Here is a 24988-nt window from a genome sequence, read left to right on the forward strand (position 1 = left end):
TGGGATGACAATGAAAGCCCCCATTGGAAGCACACTGACATTTTATAACTACATAATTGGATTTAGACCTAAGTGTGTGAAAAGGATCAAACCTCAATTTTTACATTCATTAAACATGCTAATAAATGCATCACCGAGCAAAGGAGATAGCTAAGTTGATAGAACACTTGCCTTGCAGGCACAAGTACATGAGTGTGATCCTCAGAACCCATGTTTTAAAAAGGATGAGTATGGTGGCATGTGCCTGTCAGCCTAGCACTAGGGAAACAGAGACAGGGGGATCCCTGGAGGGGTCACTGACCAGCCAGCCTAGCATTCTGAGAGCAGTCCAGGCAAAGGAGAGACTCTTTCTCACAAAAAAATAGGTGAGGTTGTTCTCTGACCTCCAAATGCACCTGCACACACTGACATATGTGCACACCTGCACACACTGATATATATGCACACCTGCACACACTGACATACGTGCACACCTGCACACACTTTCACATGTCGCAAACCTGCCCATCCTCTCAGTTCCTTCACTCAGGAGCAATGTCTTTGTCACTAAGGTCCCAGTAGCTGTTTACAACTGACCTTGGCAGAAGGCAACACATTTCTTCACACTTGAAAGCCACACACAGTACTCTCTCCAGGGACCACCAAGGGTGAGACTTCTTTGTAAGATACCAAGTATTGTTAGCTCAGCACCACAGACCACCCAACTCATTTCCTTTCTGCCCTCCGCCAGATTACAAACAAAGACCCCAGAGACGCCTGGAAAATTAATTTATTAAAAGGAATAGCTTGATAATACACATGATAATAAAATAAATGAATATGTTCAATATCTTATAAAACAGTTGGCAATCACACAATGGAGTGCTCGTTGTCAGTTTAGTAGCGCGTCTCATTACACCCTGCAAATAGTTGTAAAATAGTGTATTATTCATGAACCAACATGCTTTAATTACTGTTAGTGCATATTTAGTTTACAAATGCAACGTGAGTTAAAGTTGTCTCTAAAACCCAACTTTCAAGTATGCTAAAAGATGATCCTGCAGAACAGGCTACTAGCTAAAGCCCCAGGCTTAGAGAGACATCTAAAGGTAGCTATCATATTAGAAATTGTGAAGACAGGGATGATAATTTTAGCTCAGTTGGTAGAACTTCAGTGCCCAGCATGACAAAGACCTGGGTTTGATCCCCCGGTACAGCATGAACTAGGTATGGTGCTTCACATCTATAATTCTAGCACCCAAGAGGTGAAGACAGTAGGATCAAAAGTTCAAAGTCATCCCCAGCTACCTAGTGACTTTGAGGGCCACCTGAGCTACCTATATGAGACCCTGTGTCAAAACAAAAATGGAGAGTTATTACTCCCACAGGAGTGTGATGTCTGTGTTATCAGCCCCAAAGAACATGACGTTTCTTAGTGTTTTATCCATCTGCTGTCAATAGAAGGGTGGAATCAGGAGCAGAAGGAAGGATATGAAGTACCTCCAACTTTCACCGCCAGCCAAGCTTTCCCACACAACAAGCCCTTCCCCTCCATCTCCCATGACAGACTTTCTGAACTGCCCAGCACTGGCTTCCTAGATCTCCCAGATGGCTGAAACGCCATGCTTTCACATTCTAGACCTGTTGGAGCTTGGACGGTGAGCGGGCCTAGAATGAATGTCAGACAAGCATCTGACTCCCAAATGAACAGCCTTTCTAGGTGGGTACAGAGAAATATGTGTACATCTTAGGCTCTCATGGACCATCCTGATTGATGTTTGCACACAAGGTGTGCCCCCTGATGGGAGCTCCTATTCGGTCCTTGTTCTTTTTCTGGGTACACTGAAGGTAACTCCTACAGATCCATCAAAATCCATAACTCAGGGGACATTCTCAGGTGACTTGCAAGGGTCAGCCAAGGCTGTCTTCCCTCTAGTTCCTCCAAACCCTGCATTTCCTCTCGTGTAAGTGACTGGTTTATATGGTTTTATTGGTTCCATATTTCTGTGTGTCCCACATATTCATGAATATGCAAAAAAACCCCAAACAAATCCAAAGTCCTTCCTTGAAGTTCTGCCTTGAAACACCAGAGAAGGGCTTGAGTGGAGTGGCCTGGGCCAGCCTCTGAGGCGGAATGAGAGGCCCACTTCCCTATCCTTACCCTCTGAGTAGGTCTTCTCTCTTCTTTTCTCATTTCCTCCTCTCCTACTGTCAAGGCCCCTACATCACAACAGAAGATCCACTCCCCTCCACGATGTTCAAAGACCAGAACTTTCAACCCTCTTACCTCTGCCTCCCAGGTGCTAAAATTATAGGCATCAGCCAACACACCCAGCTGTAGTTTCATTTCTGTTTTCTTTTCTTCTGTTGTATGTGTGCATGTGTGCATTTAGGTGCACCTGATGTCACAGGTTGATGTTGGGTGTCTTCCTCAGTTGCTCTTTCCCTTATATTTTGAGGCAGGTTATCTCACTGAACCTTGAGCTCACCAATTCAGCTAACCTGGATGGCCACGGACCCTTGGGAATCCTCCTGTTTCCACCTCTTCAGAGATGACGTCCAGATTCACACTGTCACAGCTAGCTTTTTTGGCATGGGTTCTGGGGACTTGAACTCAGGTCCTCATGCTTTTATGGCAAGCACTTTACTGACTGAGCCATTGCCTCTACCCCATGTAGCTCTTTCTTATTATGAGCTTAAAAAAAAAATATACTCCATCCGCACGGCCATTGACTCTCAGCTCTCCAGGGACAACCTCACGAGCTTTACAGCCATCCAGAGTTAGAGAGGACATTTCTAATTAAATTCTTTAGTGCTCTACTTGACCCCATAAGTAACTGGGCCATAAGTCTTGAAAAAAAAAAAACACCTCAAATCCAAAATTTTAAATAATGCTTATGAGTTGGTTTAGAACATCAGCTGCTCATATTACCCCAATGGCGGCATAGACTTTGATCACTAGGGCAGACCTTGGGACATAGTCAGGGAAAGGACATTGACTATTTCAATTAAAATGTTTTCAGGAATCTCTGAATAATAAAGGGAACTTGCCTATAATTACAGATGAACTAATAATTAAAAAGAGCCCTCGTGATCCTGGGTGTAGTGTTACATCTCACTATTGGTGTCTGTGTACCAAGACAAATACCTCCCCAAGATGGGGAGCCACAGAAACAATTAAAGAATAAATCCTGGGCTCCCATTAGCACCCCAGCTCTATTAGCTGACTCGGTCTACAGTCACATTAAAGCCCCGTGGAGTTTGCTAGTGGCTGGGGAGGAAACAGTTTGGGCCCTACATAAATGAACATGCAATTCCAGTCGGTAAATCTCTTCTGTAATTGGCTAATAAGCATACTGTTTGGCAAATAGCTGCTGGAAATGGCTGGTTGAATATTTTCTCCATTTTTCTTTTCTTGCGTCTCAAAGGTCTTCTAGCTTGGGGGTTGTTCTCTTGGGCACATCTCCTGGGATTTTGAACTTTAGGCACCTGGAAGCTTCAAGTATGTAAGCCCTGACTCCAAGACCGCTGATGATAAAGGCACCCTTTTAAAACTTTCAGATACCTTCCAGCATCCCTCATCCTCAGTGTTACCAATTTCTGGGCTAGGTCATTCCTCCTTTGTTTGGCCAAGCCATCCTTTGCCCTATAGACTGCTCTTGTATCCTACTTGGACCTACCAGTTGCCAGGAGAAACACCAAAGAATGTAGTGACAAATTATTGCAGACATCACCAAATGTCCCTTGTAAGGCAAAAACTTTCACTCAAGAGTTGATGGTCCAGCCCAAAGCACCATGAGCCATAGTTCTGAATGTCCCATCATAGTGAGCCATGAGAGGCCACTCACTCTAACTTTCTCCACTGACCTGGTTTCTGTTGACTTTGGACCTTTAGGGAGTTTCCTCCCAATTGTGGATATACTTGGCTTGGTTCATGGTTCTGGTTTTCTCAGGCTTTGACCTGACATAATCTCTTGGACAATGATTTAGATGAGGACTTTTCCTGGGGCTCTTTATTCTTTGAGTCTCCTAGGAAAAGTAGCCTAGAGAAAGGCCATAGAAGACATAAAATGTCTTTACAGCATTGAGACAGTCCTGAAAGGTAGTACCCAGTGATTTTCATTGTTAATTCCCCTGGTCAGTAGTACAGATTACAGTACTGTCCCTCAACCCTGACTTTTTGATGATTGGAATGTTGCTCACCTTCCTAGAACACTGCCCTCTGGACAGGCCATGGCCCTTGACATTTGAACAGTTGTAATCACTCTCACAAGATCAAACCCTCAGAGAAGGAGGAAATTTGTGTTGCTGAAATTCCCTGGGTTTTAGCATAAATCTACATAGAGTAACTCACAAATTTGACTAGACTGCCTGGATAGGAAGCCCAGGGAGTTTCCTATCTCTGCTTCTCCCATCCACAGCACCACAGGAATACAGGATTTTATGTGGCTCTTGGGTATCTGAACACAGGTCCTCATGTGTGCACAGTAATCCTTTATCCATGAGCCATCTGCTAAGCCTTCAAAATCATCATCTTAAATAAGTCATCCATGGTAGCACAGGGCTCTTCTCCTGTTTGTAGGGTGAAGATCATCATGGGAGTGAGCAACCTAGAAGCAGCAGGGCATGGAGTAGCATGACATGATCAAGGTTCTTTCGGCAGATGTGAGTGAGGGGAAATTATATAGAAACATTGGCTTGGAGACACTGAGTTGACATTTGAGGCTAGAAACAGATAGAGCAATGCTATTTGCGCAGTGAAAATATGTATATTAAGGTACATGCCATCCTGTCTTGGTGAAATGTGGTAGCTTCTCTCCGATGCTCTGTTTTGTTTTGTTTTTGTCCCCTGCCCTTCTTCCCCTTTACCTGTACATCTGGTGCCACACGGGTAAACTTCTTCTTACGTGAAAGGGTTTGAGTCCAAGAATTAATGTCTGATCTTTACTCAAGAAAAATATCCCTAGATAAAGTTACCCTAATTAGAAGTTCCTTGTGTCCATCTGCCTGCCCATCCAGGCATTAATCCTGCCATCTAGCTCTCCATCCATCCATCTGTCTATTCATCAACCATACATCTATCATCAGTCCATCTGTCCATCCCTCCCTCTGTCATCCATCCATCCATCCATCCATCCATCCATCCATCCATCCATCCATTATTCATTCTCCATCCCTCTATGTATGAGCTATCCATCTGTCCACTCAACTATCCATTCATCCATCCATTTATTCATCCATTATTCATTTATCTGTCTATCCATTATTTATCCATCCATCCATCCATCCTCCATCCATCCATCCACTCATCTATCTGCCCATTCACTCTTCCATCCTTCCATTCATCCACAGATCTAACAAGCCACCCACTTTTTATTCAGTAGCTTTCCGTTCACCTTTCAATAATTTTGGCTCTCAGAAAAGTCTTGTTCTAATGGAACTCTCATCCTGTAGCAAGATGACAAAGAAAACAAAACAACTGAGAAACAAGATAGCATGTGCTGGTAATAAACACTGACGAAAATAAAGTTTAATGCTGTGGTGTGGAGGGCAAGTCGGGGGAGGCTCTTAAAGCAAGTGCTCAGGGAAGGCTTTGCTGAAATGAGAATATTTCAACTGTTTTGAGAACTAAGAAGAAAAGCAAAGGAGGGGAGAGCCCATCCAAGAGCCCCAAGGTAGTAGAGATCCATGTGGTTCAAGATTCAGAAAGCTGGTCCAAAAGAGAACAGTTTAAGAAGGCAACAGCATCGGGAAGTGAATGTCCTGTCTAGTGGGGAAGGAAAAGAAGTGGGTTTGGTGTCTTGTTCTAATAGGATCAACCCTTCTCTATGGAGACACCCCACCTAGCTTCTCTGTTACTTTGTTACCTTTGTTACTGAGGGTGCATCAGGGAAATCTGTTATTTTCCTGCATTGGCAGATCCCACAGTTGCATGCAGCCAGTTTCAGTACAGCTTCCTCTTTGCTGAGCTCTGAAATTGGATCCTTGGACATCAGGTATTCAGGAGGAGGGAAGAGGGGTTTGTCCAAACAGTCCAATCGCTCCTTGTTTTTGTTAGTTAGTTTGTTTGTTTTCCCCAAACGCTCCTTGTGAGTGCCTCCAAGGCACCTCTTTCTTATTGGACATAACATGGAGCGGACCAGGGACATTTGCAGACTACCACTCATGGCCACCCACCACTGATAGCTGCAGGTGAACGAAGACACTTTCCCAGAAGGCTTTGTCGGAAAAAAAAATAAGAAGAAATTAATCATACATGCCTTCACTAACTTCCATTTGAGTTTACATCAAAACAGTTTCATTAAAAGATGGAAGATGCCGAGCGTTGGTGGCGCACGCCTTTAATCCCAGCACTCGGGAGGCAGAGGCAGGCGGATCTCTGTGAGTTCGAGGCCAGCCTGGGCTACCAAGTGAGCTCCAGGAAAGGCGCAAAGCTACACAGAGAAACCCTGTCTCAAAAAACCAAAAAAAAAAAAAATAAAATAAAATAAAATAAAATAAAAGATGGAAGATAAGGCCGGGCAGTGGTGGCGCACGCCTTTAATCCCAGCACTCGGGAGGCAGAGGCAGGCAGATCTCTGTGAGTTCGAGGCCAGCCTGGACTACCAAGTGAGTTCCAGGAAAAAGGCGCAAAGCTACACAGAGAAACCCTGTCTCAAAAAACCAAAAAAAAAAAAAAAAAAGATGGAAGATGGAGATACTGTCCCAGTATACTCAAACCAATGTGAATTGCTAAATGATTACTCTTTGCAAAAAACCACTGCCCATAACATTTTAGAATGAGCCCAAATTCCATTCATTTTGTTTCCTTCTAAATATGCTTAGAATATCTACATAGGACAGCTTTTCTCAGTATGTTTGACTTTGTTTCCTGTGTGTGTGTGTGTGTGTGTGTGTGTGTGTGTGTGTGTGTGTGTGTGTCTTTGTTCAACTGCAGCTATCAGGGGTGGGTGGCCATGGGTGGTAGTCTGTAAATGTCCCCAGCCTGCTCTGTGTTATGTCCAATAAGAAAGAGGTGCCTTGGAGGCACTCACAAGGAATACATATATATATATATATTATATTAATACACACACACACACACACATATATATATATATATATATATATATATATATATATATATATATATATATATATAACTACATATATATCATTGAAGTCCTAGTCAGGCTCTACCCTGCTTACTTTACAATTTCAAGTATGTTTGGCATGGCAAGAGATTATTTTTACTAATCTGGATGTCTCTTGATAAATAGCAATTTTAAAAAGATTATTTTATCTTAAATTATGTGTATGTGTTTGTGTCTATGTATGGATATGTGCATGTGAGTTCAGGAGGCACATGGGAGGCCAGAAGCAGTGAATCCCCCAGGAGCTGCAGTTGCAGGCAGTTGGGAGCTCCCGGACACAGGGACTGGGAACTTGGGTCTTTTGCAAGAGCAGTGTCCATGGTACCCAGAGCCCGATGCATGTTGAGCCCACACTCTACCATAGCTACATCTCCAGCCCTGAGATTTCTTCTTCTTTTTAAGTTACCTACAAAGAGTTAAGGAGGCTGCTTTGAATTAAATATGCTACCTGATCACAAGCGTTGCTTCTCAGAATTCAAAGCAATTTTCTCTTCCTTACCGTCTTGCTAATATGATCCGGCATCTGAAATAATAACTATATTTCCAACAGCCTGAGCTCCCCCACTTCTTTTAGCTCTCTAATTTCTTACATGATTCCCCTGGTTTTACAAGTATTTTTAATAGACCAATGTTCCAGATTTTTCTATGCAGTCAAATCCTTTCCTAATCAGAAGCCTTGTTTTTCCATAGGAATTTAATTCCCTTTGCAGAATTGTAACAGGGCTAGGCCGTTCTGGTTTACATTCTCTGACATGTTTTCCCTCCCCTAAAGATTAACTTAACCACCGCGTGTCTCTATCTCAATCCTTTTCATCTCATTTTCACTTTAGAAAAGCGTTCTGACTCTGCTCGGTTGCCTGTGATGCACACGGCTGAAGCTGGTGCTTTCAGCTCTGGGGATGTGCTTGCATGGATGCTGTCCACTGCGGCTTCTTAACGGGCAGGTGACACTGAGAGAGGCTGAAATCAGCACCTGAGCCCAGGACTCTTAACAAAAACAAAATCACACAGCTGGGCGAGCAAATGGAACGTGTCTACAAAGATGAATCATTTGTGTGCGTATTGCAATACATATCCGTCTTTAAACAATCAGTTCTATCAGTCTTTTATCATTGAGAGACACAGGGCACCGATTTGGTAAAAACTGGTTTTTAAAGTTTGCACTATCCAGAAGTTTTTAACTCCTTTCTTTAAATGACTGGCTCTTTTCTTTTCTTAGGACTTAGCTGAAAAAACTCCTGTTTAAATCTACTTCTCCAGAGGAGCTTCCTGTACCTCTGCCGACCTGGTCTCCTTGATTCTCTATTTTCCGCCTCTGTCCTTCCACCCTGACAAACCCCTCCTGTCTCCTCTCTTCCTTCCTCACTCCCTCCCCTTCTGCCTTCCCGGTTCCCTTCTCTGACCTAACAGTATCTACCACATGCTCTGCCTTCCCCCACAGTAATAACCCAGTGTGATTCTGCTCCTTGCCATACCCTGTACTGTGCCAGACACAAAGCGGGTGCTTACTAAGAGTTTGGTAAATGACTTTTGAAAAGTGCAGGCCCTGGAGGTGACAGGTTTCACCCAGCTCTCCGGCCTGGCCTTCCGTGTGAACTGCATTAGCCCAGGGTCTGTACCATCTCATCATCTTGTTTCCAGTTTGCAATAAATCATCATCACCGTGTACCTGCCAATTTTAAAAACATCATTCTCAGTTCTCCGGCCAGAAGTGGCTGCAAATTCTCCCTCCCCTAGGGAGCATGGTGACAATCTAGGCCTCCCGGGTGCCTCCTCCTTTGTGCTCAGGCTCCTGTGCCAAATTCTTTGAGCAAATATTTCTCAAGGCTGTATTTTCCTTGCATAGGCCATACAAAGGAAAGACAGCTCTCAGTCAAATTCCACAAGCTGCTATCCACACCTCTGACTGGGGCAATCTACAGAGAACCAAAGTCATTTTGAGCCGTTCAACAATGCTGCTGCCTCCCGTTCCTTAAAAGGCCCCAAAGAAACACTTCTTAGCCTGGTTAGAAATGAGGGAATGGGAATAAACCTTAAAGAATCTCTTGTTCTTGCATCTTGCTTTTGCTTCCAGTACATCAGGGGCCCTGTCTCTTTCTGGTGCTTAGGGGTTGGGGGGGGAGGCTATTCTGAGTGACAGGGAGGGAGCAGGACAACTCGTAATTCAATGATGAAGAGCCCAGCTCTGAGGCTCCTGAACATTTCCTGTCTATTTATAGAGAATCTGGGATCCCATCCAAGCAAGCCCGCCGAGGGCCTCAACCAAATAATAAGCTTGTTTGAAAAATCTGTGACGTGGTGATTCCACAAACTCAGGTCATCAGCTCACCTCTTACTTGCTGGCTTGGGCTAGATGTGCAAGGGTCGACCAGCAGTCCTTGTTGCCTGCAACGGAAGGGGTTCCCCAAGACTACGGGTTTTCAGGACTCAGATGAAGACAATCCTAGCTAAACTGCACCATGGGTGACCCTGGCTGTATATCATTCTAATAATGCTAAGATTCTAATTGCAAAACCCATCACCACTGCTCTTATTGTTGAGATCAGAACTGGGATGAGTCCCAACAGTCCTACAGCTGCAAGCCTCGGTCTCAATGAGGCTAAATACGTAGGTCTGATGGGGCAGATTTACACACAATTGATTTTAATCGAGTAGACTAGGGCCTGCAGAGACAGCTCGGTGGGCAAGAATGATTACTGTGCAAGCATGTAGGATCCGAATGTGAGTCCCCAGCACCGATGTGAGAAGACAGGTATGGGTACATGTGTGCCTATAATCCCCGCACTGTGTAGGGAGGTGGCAGGTAGATCACTGGGGCCTTGCTGACTTCCAGCTTAGCTCTAGGTTCAGTGAGAGACTCTGTCTCAAAGGAGCGAAATGTAAAGCAACAGAGCAGGACACCCAATGTACTCCTCTGGCCTCTGCATGTATACACACAGGCGCGCGCGCGCACGCGCACACACACACACACACACACACACACACACACACACACACACACACCTTCGCCATGTCCACACTAATAATAGACTGTGTTTTCTATTCTTTACTGTGCCTAGGTTTAGACATAGTCTTTATCATGAATATTTATTCTTCCTATGAGGAAAACCTTGATGTTTAAATCTAAGAGCCCCTCTCCCCATTCCCCTCTCCTTCTGTCTCCCTATCTTTTCTTCCCTCCCCCTGTCTCTCTCCCCCTCCCTCCCTGTGTGTATTGCATATGGATCCCTTCAAATGAAATATTCTCCAGATGCCTAACTTTAGAAAACCTTTAAAGTAAGTCACTCCAGTTTACAGAAGAACCAAGAATTCCTCAGTAAAATTAGCATCCTTTGAGACTCGCTGGTCCATTACATCCCAGCCTGCATACATCTAACAATATTGGAGCGAGGCAGCCCATAAACTAAGCATGCCTCTGCAGAACAGAGTTATTCTGTAATGGGCTGAACAGTGAATGTTTTCAGCTTTGTGTCCCATATAGTCAATGTCACAACCACTTAGTTCTGCCTTCTAGCAGGAAACAGACATAGGCCAATGCAAAAGAATGTGTTAAGATTGGGCACCAATAAAACTCTATCAATAGACACAAAGTGGAATTTTCCATGACTCCAACTCTAAGGTAAGAAGCTCACTTTCATTCTTGCCTCTAAGAGCCACTTGGAGGAAGTTACTTGAACCTTCTAAGCCTCAGTTTCCTCCACTGTGCCAAGGAATAAACATAAAATCCATGAGGGTGGGGCGTCTATGGGGACTCTGGTTTTCCCACTGGTTTTGTTATTCTATAATAGAAAGTCTATTTTTAAAAACTTAAAAACATTATTGTTGTGTGTATGATGTATGTGGGATCATGGAGGCCAGAGAGCAACATTGTGGAGTTGGCTCCCTCTTTCACCTTTATGTGGATTGCAGGGATCGAACTCGGGTTGTCAGGCTTGTGTGGCAAGGGCTTTGCCCACTGAGCTATGTCAGTGGTGCCAGAAAGTCTACTTAACATCCCTATACAATACATTAATAAGTCTTGGTCTGTAAGTTTTGGTGGGGGTCTAAATCGGACATTGAAAAGAGTCACACACAGGGGTGATTACCCAGTTCCCATGGAAGCCCATGGGAGATATCTTCTTGGTCCAGCTTTGACTGCTCTTCAAACACTTTGTGATTGTGCAAGCCATAACCCTGAAACCATGACAACCCCTAGAACTTGGACCCTAGGCCTGTGTTGGCAGCTAGAGCTTACCCAGAACCAGGAAGTTTCAGCTCCTACCCTCCCCCACACCACCCTCTATGAATGCCTGGAGCTGGCAGAGTGCCCAGGCTTCTGTCTGGCTTAAGGCATTATTTGCTTTGCTTCTGCAATTTTTTCCAAAAATAAGAGTGATGTTCACTTCAGTGTCTCTACCAGCCTCCCCTGCCATGTCTGCCCTGGTGTCCCCATCTCATCTATGTGATTTTTCCACAACACTTTCTGGTGGTTCCTATGTCCCACCCCCCAATGGCATTCTGGACAAGTGTGTGTGAGTGTGTGTGTGTGAGTATGTGTGTGTGTGTGTGTGTGTGTGTGTGTGTGTGTGTGTGTGTGTGTGAGAGAGAGAGAGAGAGAGAGAGAGAGAGAGAGAGAGAGAGAGAGAGGTGGGGTGGGGGACAGAGAGAGACAGAGACACAGAAAGAGACAGACTGAGAGAGAGAGAGACACATATGAAGACAGACAGAGACTCAGACAGGCAGACAGAGATGAAGAGTGGCCGTATATGCCCCTGAGAACATGTTTTTCTTTCTTCTTTGATTGGTTCACACTCTCTTCTCTCTGTACTTCTTTGCCCTTGACTTTGAAACAGGAATAGTTGCTTTTTCTGGCAGGTGGGAGCACGTGTAGCTTGATCATGTCTAACTCACTTCTTTCTGCAAAGCCTGGACTCTGGGCAAACACAGCCCCTGCTCTAAGGTTTGTTCATTCATTTTCTATCTCTGTATCTTAACCTTCCCAAGAATCCCATGGGTTCCTTTTCCTTCCTCACTCTCTTGTCTAATTGCTCAAGGGATGGCTCAACATGATCCAAACTTATGGCTCACAAGTGTCCCCGAGTAGATCTTTGAGTCAATCTCCTGATACTGTTAGGGCATCCGTAAAATGCTTCAGACTGAGAAAAGAACTCTCTATAATTTGTTTCGTTTATTATTTAAAAATAGAATGCACTGTGCATATTTATGTCACAAAATTATTCCGCATGCCTCATGGGAAACAATGAACAAAGAGGAGACTAATTAACCATGGTCCAGAGAAGGATATGAACACAGTCCTGCAATTAGGAGTGCGCTCTCCATTTTTTTCTCCCTTTCTCCTCTCTCCTCTCTTTTCTTCACTCAATTTCTCCCTCCTCTCTCTCTCCTTCCCTCCTCCTTATCTCTCCCTTCTCCCCTCTTCCTCCTCCTTCTCCTCCTGTCTCTCCTTTCCTCCATAATTCTATATAGTCAGTTAACACAGTAGCATCAATATTTGTCTTTGTTATTGCCCTCTTAGTGAACAAATACCACTCGATGACTTCATAATATTCTACCCAAGCATCGTCTTATGTTTTATTTCATCATTTCCATTTTATTGAACATTTGTTTCCAATTTTTACCATTATAAATAATACTCCAAGCAACATCTTTGTGCACAGATGATTTTTATGGTACCTTAAATTACTTATTTATGGCTGGATGCTACAGGTGGAATGACTCTGCGAGCATTTTAGAGGTAGCTATATATTTTTAAAGGAAAGATGTTGTCAGGGTCTGTGCTGAAGGAATAGGGTAGCTATGGACTTTCCCTTTCTGACTGTCCTAGAATCTCCAACTTGGGATTGTTCTTCTCGAGAGAACAAGCCACCAGGTACTTTCCATTGTGCCCATCACCTTTACAGCACACCAGGCTCTTTTTCCCTTGAGCACATTTGGCTGGCAAGTAGCATTGGATCAAGTCCAGGGACCAACCTTTGACCGTGGAACACAAATACCAGCTAGCCCATTTGTCATCTTGCCTGACCCCTCTGAGTCCCTCAACTTGCCTCTGATCGGCAGAAAAACCTAACTTCTTTGTTTTAATACAGACTGCAGAAATTGAGTCCCTAAGTTCATGGTGTTAACACAAGGGACGGCTGTGGTATTTTGTTGTAGAAAGTCTCCAGGAGGTCAAGAGGTAGAGCTACTGGCTCCTTGTCATCTGTTGTTTCTGGGTACAAATTGCACCATTAAGGCCAGCTTGTCTTCCTGTATCCAATTGGACAATCTCCATAGCTCTGTACCTCCTTTCAAGACCTTTGCACTGCTCTCTCTCTCTCTCTCTCTCTCTCTCTCTCTCTCTCTCTCTCTCTCTCTCTTTCTCTCTCTCTCCCTCCCCCCTTCTCTCTCTCTCCCTCTCTCTCTCTCTCTCTCTCTCTCTCTCTCTCTCACACACACACACACACACACACACACACACATACACACACACACACACACGAGAGAGAGAGAGAGAGAGAGAGAGAGAGAGAGAGAGAGAGAGAGCAGGAATTGTCCAGCAAGTTCCTCTGAAATGAAACATGCTAATTAAGACTCAAGAAGCAAACAAAACTCAGAAGTTTCAGGAAGTTCCTAAAACAAGAGATAAGATTCACAAGGCCTCTCCCCAAGGCCATAGGAACAGTAACTACTTTTATGGGAGGTGGCTCTTAAGCTTATTGAGCTGCTTGCAAGTTGTACAGGGAGGTCCAAACTTTTGAGTCTTCACACATGCTGCCATGGGCTTTTGGATAACCCTTCACCCATATTCCTGTACATAATCCTGATATCTCACTGGCTCACTAAGCTAGATTGGGTGGAATAATTCCTTTGGTTTTTCACTGCTCTATCTGAAGTAAATAGACATTTGTTCCTGTCTCCCCAGAAAGATCACATATGTGTGCACACCACACACACACACACACACACACACACACACACACACACACACACACACCTCTAAAAGCCTTCTTGAACAGCAATAGTTGACTTCAATCTACTAATGGTTCATTTTACGTTTTCTGCCATACAGCATCCAGTGGCCAGCTAATCCTGTAGACATGTCTTCAGGGATGGATATCAGAAGTGACTAGGAGACTTCACTCCTCCTTTTGGGAGACAGCATCCTCCCATAAGGAGTGACAGCATAGAAATTCACTCCCTGACTTCTCTTCAGAATGAATAAAGCCAACTTCATCCAAAATTGCATTTGGAAGTGATCTCCACACATTTATTTGTTAGAGCATTCTCCTTGGAACAATTCAGAATGCCTGGCAGCCAGAGGGACCCGAACATATCTGAGAACACATGAGAGATTTTAGCTGGGAGTCACAGACAATCACTTCTAAACTCCTGCTTGCTGGGTCACTGTTGGCCTGGAAAGACTTTCTCTTTTTTGTCTGCACAGATTTGGGAGAGGGAGAGTGAAGACTGAGAGAGGCAAACAGAATGTGTGTTTGGGTTCACAGACATGATCTCCCCTAGTCTGGGATTGATGGTAACTCATTTTATTTCTCTACAGCTCGTTTTCTCCCTCTTTGAGAAGAAATACCATCAAGTTTCAGAACCTTTCTTGGAAAGGGAGACAATAAGCCAGAACCATTTTATGCACTTAGTATGGGTGACAGTCAATGTGAAGAGACTGCAATTGTAAGCTACAGAAGTTCCATGAGCAGCAGTAACTAGGGAGGGGCTAAGTGTAATAACCAAGTCTAGCATCATAAATCTGTCATCCCAGACACGTGGGAGGCTGAGGCAGGAGGACCACAAATTCAAGTTGCCTGGATTGCAGAGTGACTGAGTGGCCAGTCTGGAAAAGTTAATGACAACTGACAAAATAGACAGTGAGAAAGAGGGCAAGAGGTCTAAAGGTCAAATATTTCCCTATTGTGTGCAAGGTCCTAGGACCAATGCCCAGTACTGAAAAAATAGTTAATAAAATAAGCATGTAGGCAGATCAACCTCCTGGCTACATCACCCCTGTACCTTACAAGTGGAGAGAATGATCATATGGTGAGGTCAAGGGTTACCTAAAGGTGTAGGAAGGGTATACACTCAGCTCCTTTGATTCTCTATCTGGCACTCTTTCTGCTTCCTCATCCAAAGCATGGATGGATGTCATCCAAAACTTCGGGTGAGAGCCTATGCATGTAAGATCCTCCTCATGAGTAGACAGCAAGGTGCTTAACAATACACACACCCAGCTTGAGGCTTTAGCCACTGGCATCGACTTTTACACTAGTACAGTGAGGTTGCCAAGGGGCCTGACCAGTTTTACTTTCTGAAATCCAGACCTGGCTAAGCACTCTGGGTACAACTAGTAGATGTGGGACTCTCAGCTACCTGCCTCAAGAAAACTTTCAGTACATATTTGTGGTGATTTGTGGTGATTTGAATAAGGCATAGATATTTGAATGCTTAGTCATAAGTGAGTGATACTGTTTGAAAGGATTAGAAGGATTAGGCAGTACAGCCTTGGAGGAAGTGTGTCCCTGGGGTTGGGCTTTGAGGTTTCAGAAGCCCACTCCAGGCCCAGTGTTTCTTCTGCCTGTGGATCAAGATGTAAGCTCTCAGCTCTCCATGTCTGCCTGTCTGCCACCATGCTCCCTGCCATAATGAACTAAGCCTCACAAACTGTAAGGAAGCCCCCAGTTAAATGTTTTCCTTTGTAAGAGCCATCTTTGTCATGGTGTCTCTTCACAGCAATAGAACAGGGACTGAGGCAGTATTCCTTTGGTCATTTCATACACGAATACAGTGTATTGAGATCATATCCACTCTTACTCCCCAACTCCTCATCCTCATTGGTCCCTTTCGCCATCCTCCTCCCACTTAATTTCTTCTTCTGTTTTAAAAATTACCCACTAAGTCCAATTAATGGTGCTACTATGTTCACAATCATAAGGCCATCCTCTGGAGCATGAACAACCTATCATGGGCCACACTGCTGAAGAGAAATGACAATTTCTTCCTTAGTGGCCCTCAACTACCAATATAGCTCCTCACTTAGGTGTGGGTGCTCACCAGCTCTTTTCATATGCACATTGGGGTGTTGATGGCTCGATCTTGTCCAGGTCTTATGTAGACAGTCACAGCCACGATGAGGTCATGAGTGTCACTGTCCTGTCATGCCCAGAAGACATGATTTTATAGCAGCCCTCTCCAACCTCTGGCTCTTAACAATCTTCCCATCTCCTTTTCAGTGATGTTCCCTGATCTTGGGGATGGGGGCCAAATGTAGATATCCCAACCATGGTCAACCACTCCACAGTCACTGATTCTCTGCACTTTGGCCAGTTATGGGTCTCTGTATTGATCGCATACTATGTCCAGGCTTCCTAATACTTCTTCCTTGTGATGATATGTTATATGACATATAGAACATTGAAAAAAAAGGGTGTGTATGTGTGTGTGCACGTGCGTGCATGGACACATGCGCCATCTGGTAAAATGGGAACCCTGCCTTTTTGCTGATTGCACTGCCCTAATGACAATTTCATGGTTCTGCTCATATACTTTGGTTATATAAAGTATTACTAGTGCAGGGAGCTGAGACATTTCTGTGCTATTTTTGTTCTTCTCCTGACTCTAAAATTATTTTGACATAAAATTGTAAGTCCTATGCTGTCCTTCTTCCAGAAAATTATCCCAAGGAAGTAAAGACACATACAGTCACCACTGCAGTGTCTACCCGAGGAGGTTTTCAAGGAATCGGTAGTCAGCTGTTCAAACCAGGCACTACACGTACATTACTCTTGGCCAAGGGCAGCAGGTCACAGTGAGTGAGAAAGGCCAGCCTGCTGGGTGAGTCAGTGCTGGTGCACTTCTCCAACTTCATTGAACTGCTCGGTACCACTGAACGCTAGTACCTCATCTGGAAAATGAGTGTGATGTGATAATGCCAGCCTGCTGCACTGCTTGTGTTGAATTTGAGTCTATCCATGGAATGTCTGCGTAGACTAGAACCAGACGCTGTGTACGTGCCCAATAGAGAAGCATACCAGTAAGTTTAAGGACATCACTGGATGGAGGAGATAGCTCAGTCAGTCAAGTGCTTGCAGAGCAAGCCTGAGGACCTGAGTTCAGATCCTTGGTCCCCATGCACTAAGCTGGTTTCAGGAGTACATGCCTGTCTATAGCCCCAGTGCTGGGAAGGCAGAGGCAGGAGATTCCCTGGGTCTTGCTGGCCAGATGGTGCAAGCAAATCAGTGAGGGAGAAGGTGAGTGAGAGACTGTGTCCAAAAACAAACAAACAAATAGGTGGCGAACAATTGAGGGACTTACCGTCAACCTCTGGCTTTTATACACATGAACACACACACACACACACACACACACACACACACACACACACACACGTACACACACACACACATGCACGAGCCAGTAGAGCTGGGGAGATGGCTCATCAATTAAAGCACTTGCCTTACAAGCCTGAGGACTGGAATTGGGTCCCCAGAGACCCATATCAATGGACATGGTGGACATGGTGGGCATGACAGCCTGCTTGCAACTCCAGCCCCAGAATGCAGCGCTGGGAGTTTCCCCCCAAACAACTGATTACCAAGACTGGCCTTAATGACAAGTTCCATGTTGGACTGAGAGAACTTGACTCAGTGAATAAGGTGAAGGAGCCATCATGGATGATTGCTGACACCTGTGCACTTGCTACCCACACACATAAAAATGTATAACACACACCAAAGAGAGAGAGAGAGAGGGAGAGAGAGAGAGAGAGAGAGAGGGAGAGAGAGAGAGAGAGAGAGAGAGAGAGAGAGAGAGAGAGAGAGAAGTGGAAAAGAAAATAAAGAGCAACCACTAGTAGTATGAGAAATGCTTTCAGTTGGGAAAAATTGAGGACTATAAAATCATATTCATACTGCAGTTTTTCAAGGTTTAGAAATACATAATGTAGTCAGTGGAAGGTTTAGCCACAATATTATCAGTAATGAGTGCGCTGTGTTTTCCACTCTAAATTCTGCTCCGGTTTCCAGCACTACCTCAATGGGCATCATCGTTCTGTAGTTTTAAGTGGAGAATAAAGTGCCATCCTCAGGTGAAAGTAAATGTACAGGTACCCACCCCCACCCCGGCAGCTCTGCTTAGTCAACTTTGGTCTCTGCCATCATAAGCCACAGAGTGTCCGCCATGTGTGGATTGTTCCCAAGGAAATGAGAGTAATGCCGAAGCCCGTGGGGTATGTGGTTGTTTGCTATTGCTTGCACTGGAATGTCTGGGAACTCTGGGATCCCTATGCATACATCTGATCATTGAACATGTCACCCCCGATCCCTTAGAGACCATCATACTCCAGCACTCACATTCCCACACTCAGACAGGAGGCTCTAGGAGAACACACGACTCTGCCCTCAGAAGGACTTCAGCGAGAGTTGTCTGAAGTCTGGTTAGATTTTCAATATCTTCCCCTATTTCTCTCTCTTCTCCTGTAAGAGTCAACCCACACACAGTGCTAGCTTCTGTCCTTGGGCCTGTCTGCTCTCCTGGAGGTCCTTGGTAGACACTTGCTTCCTAACAGGAGATGCGCTGTGACCAGCTGCCTCCCACTCCTACCACTATGCCTAGACCACCATGACGGCCTATATCCCTTTAAACTTGGATCCAAATAAACCATTCCTCCCTTAAGTTGTTTCGGTCGGGCACTTTGTCACAGCCATGGGAAAAGTCATTAACACAAAGTATGAAGAGGTGATAGCACAATCTCAGAGTAGCCCCTCCCCACTGCTAAAGGATACCAGTGTTCACTCCATACAGCAATCTCTTGGCATGTTATTTTTGGAGGTTCACATTATCCTCCTCTTCTGTATTCACAAGCATCCCTCTGCCTCTCCATGAATACTTGTTTGTGACATCTCTCCACTTAAAACTTACTAGTGGTTTTTTACAGGGTCCTCATAGGCCACTTGTTACAACCTCTACTCACCTGATTATCTCTTTCCCCTCCATGCTAGGCTCAAGCTCCCTTGGTTTCAGCTGACTTTGGTACAATATAAGCATCCCCCCAAAAGTCCACAAGTAAAGGCTTGGTCCTCGGAATGGCTATACTGGGTGGCGCCATGCTGTCTTAAAAGTCAAGGCCTTGTGAGAATTCTTAGGTCATCAGGACATGTCCTTGAAGAAGATTGTATGGCCTGTCTCTCAGTCTTTCTCTGCTTCCTATGACCATTCACTCTGGCACACTCTCCTGCCATTGCCATTCAGAACCTTCAGCAGAGGACCAAATGAATGCAACCATTTGATACTGAACTTCACCTCCCAGCAGTGGCATCAACAACCCCTCTCTTTGTTAAGTTTTCCATTTGGGCATTTCATCACAATACAAAACAGCAGTCTGCTAGAGCCTCCTCTTGCTCCTGCAATGTGGCTGCCTCCAGGCTGTTCCCCATGCCCAGAAAGCTGATTCCATCTACCTACTACCCTGTGGGGGACTTCCCTCCATCATTATGTTGTATCAGCCTACAGCATCACCAAGCTCCTATAAAATCTCCCCGTTTACTGTCCTCCAAGCCCCGATTAGTCTGTACTTCTATGGTACATTTGTGTTGTGCCTTGAGTACCAATCCCACAAGTTCCTGCATTGGAGACTTCTTCTCCAAAGTCATACATGAATGGGATTTGGAAGAGTGATCTTCAAGTGTGGAGTGGTCATTGGAGCATTGCCTCATGAATGAAGTAGTCTGCTGAAGGATTCCTGGGCTACAGAAGGGGTAGCTTTACTTTCAATGCAAGATCTGTCTTCCTTGCTCTGACTCATGGGGTGGTACCCTGTGCCTGGCCATGCCCTGTGGAAAGACACTAGCCAGAGGTTGAACAGATGTTGGCAACACGTTCTTAGAACGTCCAAACCTTCCTTCTTTATAAATTATCCATCCACGACTTTTAGTTACAGCAACAGAAATGACCTAAGATCATCTGCTTCATTACTGTCTTCGTTTGCACTCCTGGAAGTTGGGCCCAATGTGCTCTGAGCTGGGCAGTCCTTGTGGTGGGTAGCCACTACACCATTTTTGGATGCTGGGTGAGTGGGGTGAGGAGAGATTAGGGCTATGCTTCCTGGACCAGAGGTCCACCATTACTCATGCTAACTTGCTTCCCCAGACAAGGAGGGCATTGCTGATGTCTTAGGGTTGGGGTCTGTAGTACTTGACGCCCCTGCTCCAGTCACTGGATGACAGTAAGGATCACACTGCTGAGATGCAGCTCTTAGACACACATGCTCTGTCTCTCTCAGATCTCCCCTTGGGTGTCTGTGAATGAGAGGAGCTAGCACTGGGGCAATGAGCCCCCTAAATGCACCTGTACTACAACGTGTAATGTTGGAGTTCCTCTACAGGAGGGTAGGCTTGTGGGTTGATGTGAAAGAAGCCAGAAAAAAAACACAGCTTCCTCAGGCCAGCCATGACATGTGCTTCAAGTTGCTTAAGATGGACAGATTCTGGAATCAAAAGTCACATGTGTGGATCATGTCACCTTCCCTGAACAACAAGAGGAGGCTTCTCAGAGACCATTCTGTGTGTTTTCACCTGTAACGTGGGGGAAAGACTGAAGGAGCATGTTCTTTCTAAATGACTTGTTTTTGTAGAATTATTCATTTCTAATGTTTCAAAGATGCTGATGCTGTCCAAAAGATGCTGAGGTGATAACAAGCAGGAGTTAGGCATCCTGCCGACCCCAAGAGGCACCATGCATTCTAGGTGCTAGCACAAAGGCAGTAGAATTTTGATGGGTTCTGAAGGCCTCTGTAGTCTAATCTTCTACATCCAGGCTACCAGATAGAAATTGTAGGAGCTAGTACAGGGCAGCATCACATTAACCCAAAAGAATACAACTGCACAAGCAGACACAAGACGCTGGAGGACCATAGTGATAGAGGTGAACTACAGACATGGCCCAAGGTACCCAGAGAAGACCGAACTTGAGTCCAACAGAGTTAGAACCAAGGGCCAGAGCAGGTAATGCTCTGGTAGGCTTGAAAGAGTATAGATAGACTGGTAGGATGGTGCAGTGGTTAGATACACTTGCAACCAACATGGCCACTTGAGTTCAACCCCTGGGACCAACACAGTAGAAGGAGAAAATCAGCTCCCACAAATGGTCCTCTGAACTCCACACATGTTCACACACATGCCTGGACACACACACACACACACACACACACACACACACACACACACACACACAGTTGTCCGGCTGAAGTACATGTGGGAAGGGAAGAAGAAACCATATTTCAGGTCATGCTAGGAGATGTGAACCTGTGCAGTGCATGGTGGGAAAGCTCTGTGACAAGCCTGAGTATGGAGCGAGACAGCTGGCCACAGAGGAAGTAGGGATCTACATACTATAATAGAGTTGACAAGAGCCTTCCCGTCCCCTTTTTTCATTCTCCATTTCATTTTTGGCCTCTTTAAGACATGCTATCAAATGCTAGATTATATAAACTCAGCTCACATCTTATTTTTTCATTGCCACATTACCACTGGAGTGGGTACATGATGAGGCAAACAGAAGTTTGGTAAATAGTAGTCACTCAGTGAAAATGCTCTTGAATATCCAAGTGCATGCTAACCACTTTATATAACCAGTGAGCTTTTCACAAACCGGGGTTGGGGTGGGAGGTGCCGGATAGTATGTGTGTTTATTCTTCATCTTAATGGCAATGTTCAAAATGCATATGGCACCTGTCTGTGATGTCATTGCTGTTGTTGCTTGGCATGAGCAATAAATAATACATGTGGCGGTCAGGTGATGACTTGTGGGAGAGGATTCTTCCCTTTCACCATGGGGGGCCGAGGGATTGCACTTGGGTCATTCTCAGACTAGGCAGCAAGGCCCCTTTCCTGCTAAGCCATCTCACTGACACTCCTGGTTCCTAGAGCAAAGTCCAGAGCCCAGGTGGGACCACCACCCTGAAAAGAAACACGACCAGACAGACCTTCTGGGAAGAGGACAATGCAACCATCAGGAGTTAGGATCTGAGAAGGGTGTTGGGGCTGTGCTGACGGTCCACAGAGAGGACGCTGAGTTTGAGAGAAGGGACCTGGGGAGCAAGCTCGGACTAGTGTGATGGAAGGAGCTGGGTGCACGCTGCGCAGCTGGAGTTGGGCTGCGGATGAACAGCAGGCCCTGTCTTTATTTTAAGGCTCAGCACAAGGCATTGTACTTCACAGGGAGCCAGTAATTATTGCATGAGGAAATAAATACAAGTGAGTGAGTGTAGATGACTGAGTCTACATTGTCACCTTCATATTCCCCAGGACTTCTTATGTCCTGTCTCAGAAGAAAGGCAAGGGACACTGTCAGGGGGTGTGTGTGGTTTGAATGGGAATACTGCCCCCCCAAAGGCTTATGTACTTGAACACTTCTTCTCCAGTTGGTAGCATAGTTTGGGGAGGCTTTGGAACCTTTGTGAGGTGGAGCCTTGCTGGAGGAAGGGCACCATCAGGGGCAGGGCTGAGGGTTCATAGCCTCACTCCACTTCCAGTTCACTCTCTAGCTTCCTGGGTGACAAAATGTGATTAGCTGACTTCCTGCTCTGGCCACCGGCTGACGTGCCCTCCTTGTCATTATGGACTACCCCTCTGGAACTGTAAGCCAAAAGAAACTTTCTTCCATAAGTTGCTTTGGTCAGGGTGTTTTGTCACAGCCATAAAAAAGGTGACTAATGCAGGTGGCCTGTAGGGAACCCATCAGAAAGATGAGTCCATCTGCTCAGGCTGGACTCAGGGGCCCACTTCTGGCCACTCTTTAGTAACACTGTAGAATGGATACATTCATGAAGCTGATGGGAAGGTGGGACTTGGGCTGAAAGACCATTTTGAGCCTTCCTGATAATCGCCCTTGACCTTTAATCCTGTTGGTGTGAGGCTGGGCCAGGGGTGCAGGGAGATGTACTCAGCCTTGGTCCCGGCAGGGGAAAGCGTTAGCAATGGTTCATGCTATCCTCAGGTTGTCTGTCCAGGCTTCCCAAGAGCCACTCAGTGTGTCTGGCCACAGGAGGCATCCTGAAGGAACATGGGTGACCGGCCTGGCCCCTAGGAACTAGGCCAGTTCAGTGGATGCTCCCTTAGACAGGAAATGTGTTCTCACTCCAGGCTGTCACACTGAGAGCAGAATGGTCAGAGCAGGGGACTGATTGACAGCTGAAGAACCCCTATTGTGTGCCAGGAATTTTGCCTATTGTCCCCGATGTCACTATCATGGCAGCCATACAGGATGAGCACTTCTCCAGATGAGATATGGTTGGAAACAGAGTCCCTCACCCTGAGCCACAGCACCCTGAGACTTCAGTTCTCTAGCCAGATTTATCCACATTTGAAACTCATATTCTAACAGCCACAGCCTTGCATTTTATCGAAAATAGACCTCTGGGCTCTGTGCCTAAAGTAATAGGAAATATAGACCAAGGGCATGAGACTGGGGACAGAAATATTTTGGGACTTTTTGTGGCTTAAAAGCTCTGGGCCTGGAGAGAAAGCCCCAAGACAAAATCTGGTAGGTCAAGGGCCCCAGGCAGAAATCTGTCATTCAAGCCATGGGAAGGGCTCTCCAGGCATGAGAAGGGTACTCCAGGTGAAGGGATGGGACTGTGCAAAATAACATAGGAGGCTGGTGGTGGCTTCACTGCCATTAGGCAGAGCCTGCAAATGAGGAAGTAGAGAGAGTTGTGTCCACAGAAATGACTGAAAGTGAAACCACAACTGTCCTCTTGTTTTCTTGTGAAGAATCTGCTGCCAACCCAGTAGTTTGCCTGACTGTCCTAGGAAGAGGTACGTGCCACCCAGAACTTCTCTGTTGGGGATAAGCCTCTGCCCATGCCTCTCCCAGAGTATCAGGGAATGGCTTGCTTTCCCAATCAGTGGTGAAGGAACTACTTTGGAGGGGGAAGAAAAGCAGGCATGTCTGCTTCTGAGGAACTGAGAAGGGCATCGTGCTCCCTCATCATGTGTGTTTTCATGCACTGGAATCCAGGTGCAGCTGCCATCAAAGAGAAGAGGTGCTGATTCTGAGGTGGCCATTAGCCTTCAGACCATGAGTAGTATTTTCTGTTTTCTTGTATTATGGCCACAACTTATGCATGTTCAACATGTCCTTATTTATTATGACTTTCTGCCTCTCTCTCCAATTCCTGGTCCATTCTGATGTGAAGAGCCTACTCCACATTTCCCACTGCCATAACATGCTCCAGCATGCCTTCCTTGACATGATGGACTCTTTGAAACCACCAGCTTAACAGAATCTTTATTCCCTTGTTGCTCTTAGATACTTTGGTCAAAGGCACAGGAAAGGTAACAAACACAGTGTCCCGTGGGGATCTCATAGACTAATGTATGTAGAGGGGTCCACAGGAGCCAATAATCAAATGCATAATCACACCTCAGACTGAGTCATGGATGCATGTAAATTTCTGTGTGTGAAAGTGTGGAGGTCAGAGGTCAATATAAGGCATCTTTCTCAATTGCTTTCTACATAATTGATCAGCATTTTACTGATCAAGCCACGCCTCCAGCACCATGTCTGGCTATTTTAAAGAAGACACTATTTCTTTTCATATTTTCTTCTTTAAAAGATTTATGCCCATTTAGAGTTTGGGCTAGAACCTTCCTCCCTACATGAATGGGGCTTAGATAGTGCTGTTCTGAAATCTAACTTTGTTGCCTGGTGTCAATAAATGTTCCCTTGTGGGCTCAGTGAATTCTTACCTTTTGTTCTATTTTGTTGGGTTTTTGTTTTGTTTTGTTTTTCTCTTAAGCTCAATGTGTCGCTTCCTGGGGGTTCATTGCCAGATAATTGGATCCTTGTGTCTGATCTCTCTGATAACATGCAAAACAGGCAGCAGGTTATTT

General features: G+C 45.3%; 1 protein-coding gene across 1 annotated transcript in view; it reads right to left on the reverse strand.

Annotated features, from left to right (window-relative positions):
- The window catches only part of Maf (MAF bZIP transcription factor), a 353118-nt gene that overhangs the window by 12650 nt on the left and 315480 nt on the right, over positions 1-24988 (reverse strand). The gene's annotated exons all lie outside the window — the stretch shown is intronic.

This window comes from Peromyscus maniculatus, chromosome 5, assembly GCF_049852395.1.
Source record: "Peromyscus maniculatus bairdii isolate BWxNUB_F1_BW_parent chromosome 5, HU_Pman_BW_mat_3.1, whole genome shotgun sequence".
Taxonomy (NCBI): domain Eukaryota; kingdom Metazoa; phylum Chordata; class Mammalia; order Rodentia; family Cricetidae; genus Peromyscus; species Peromyscus maniculatus.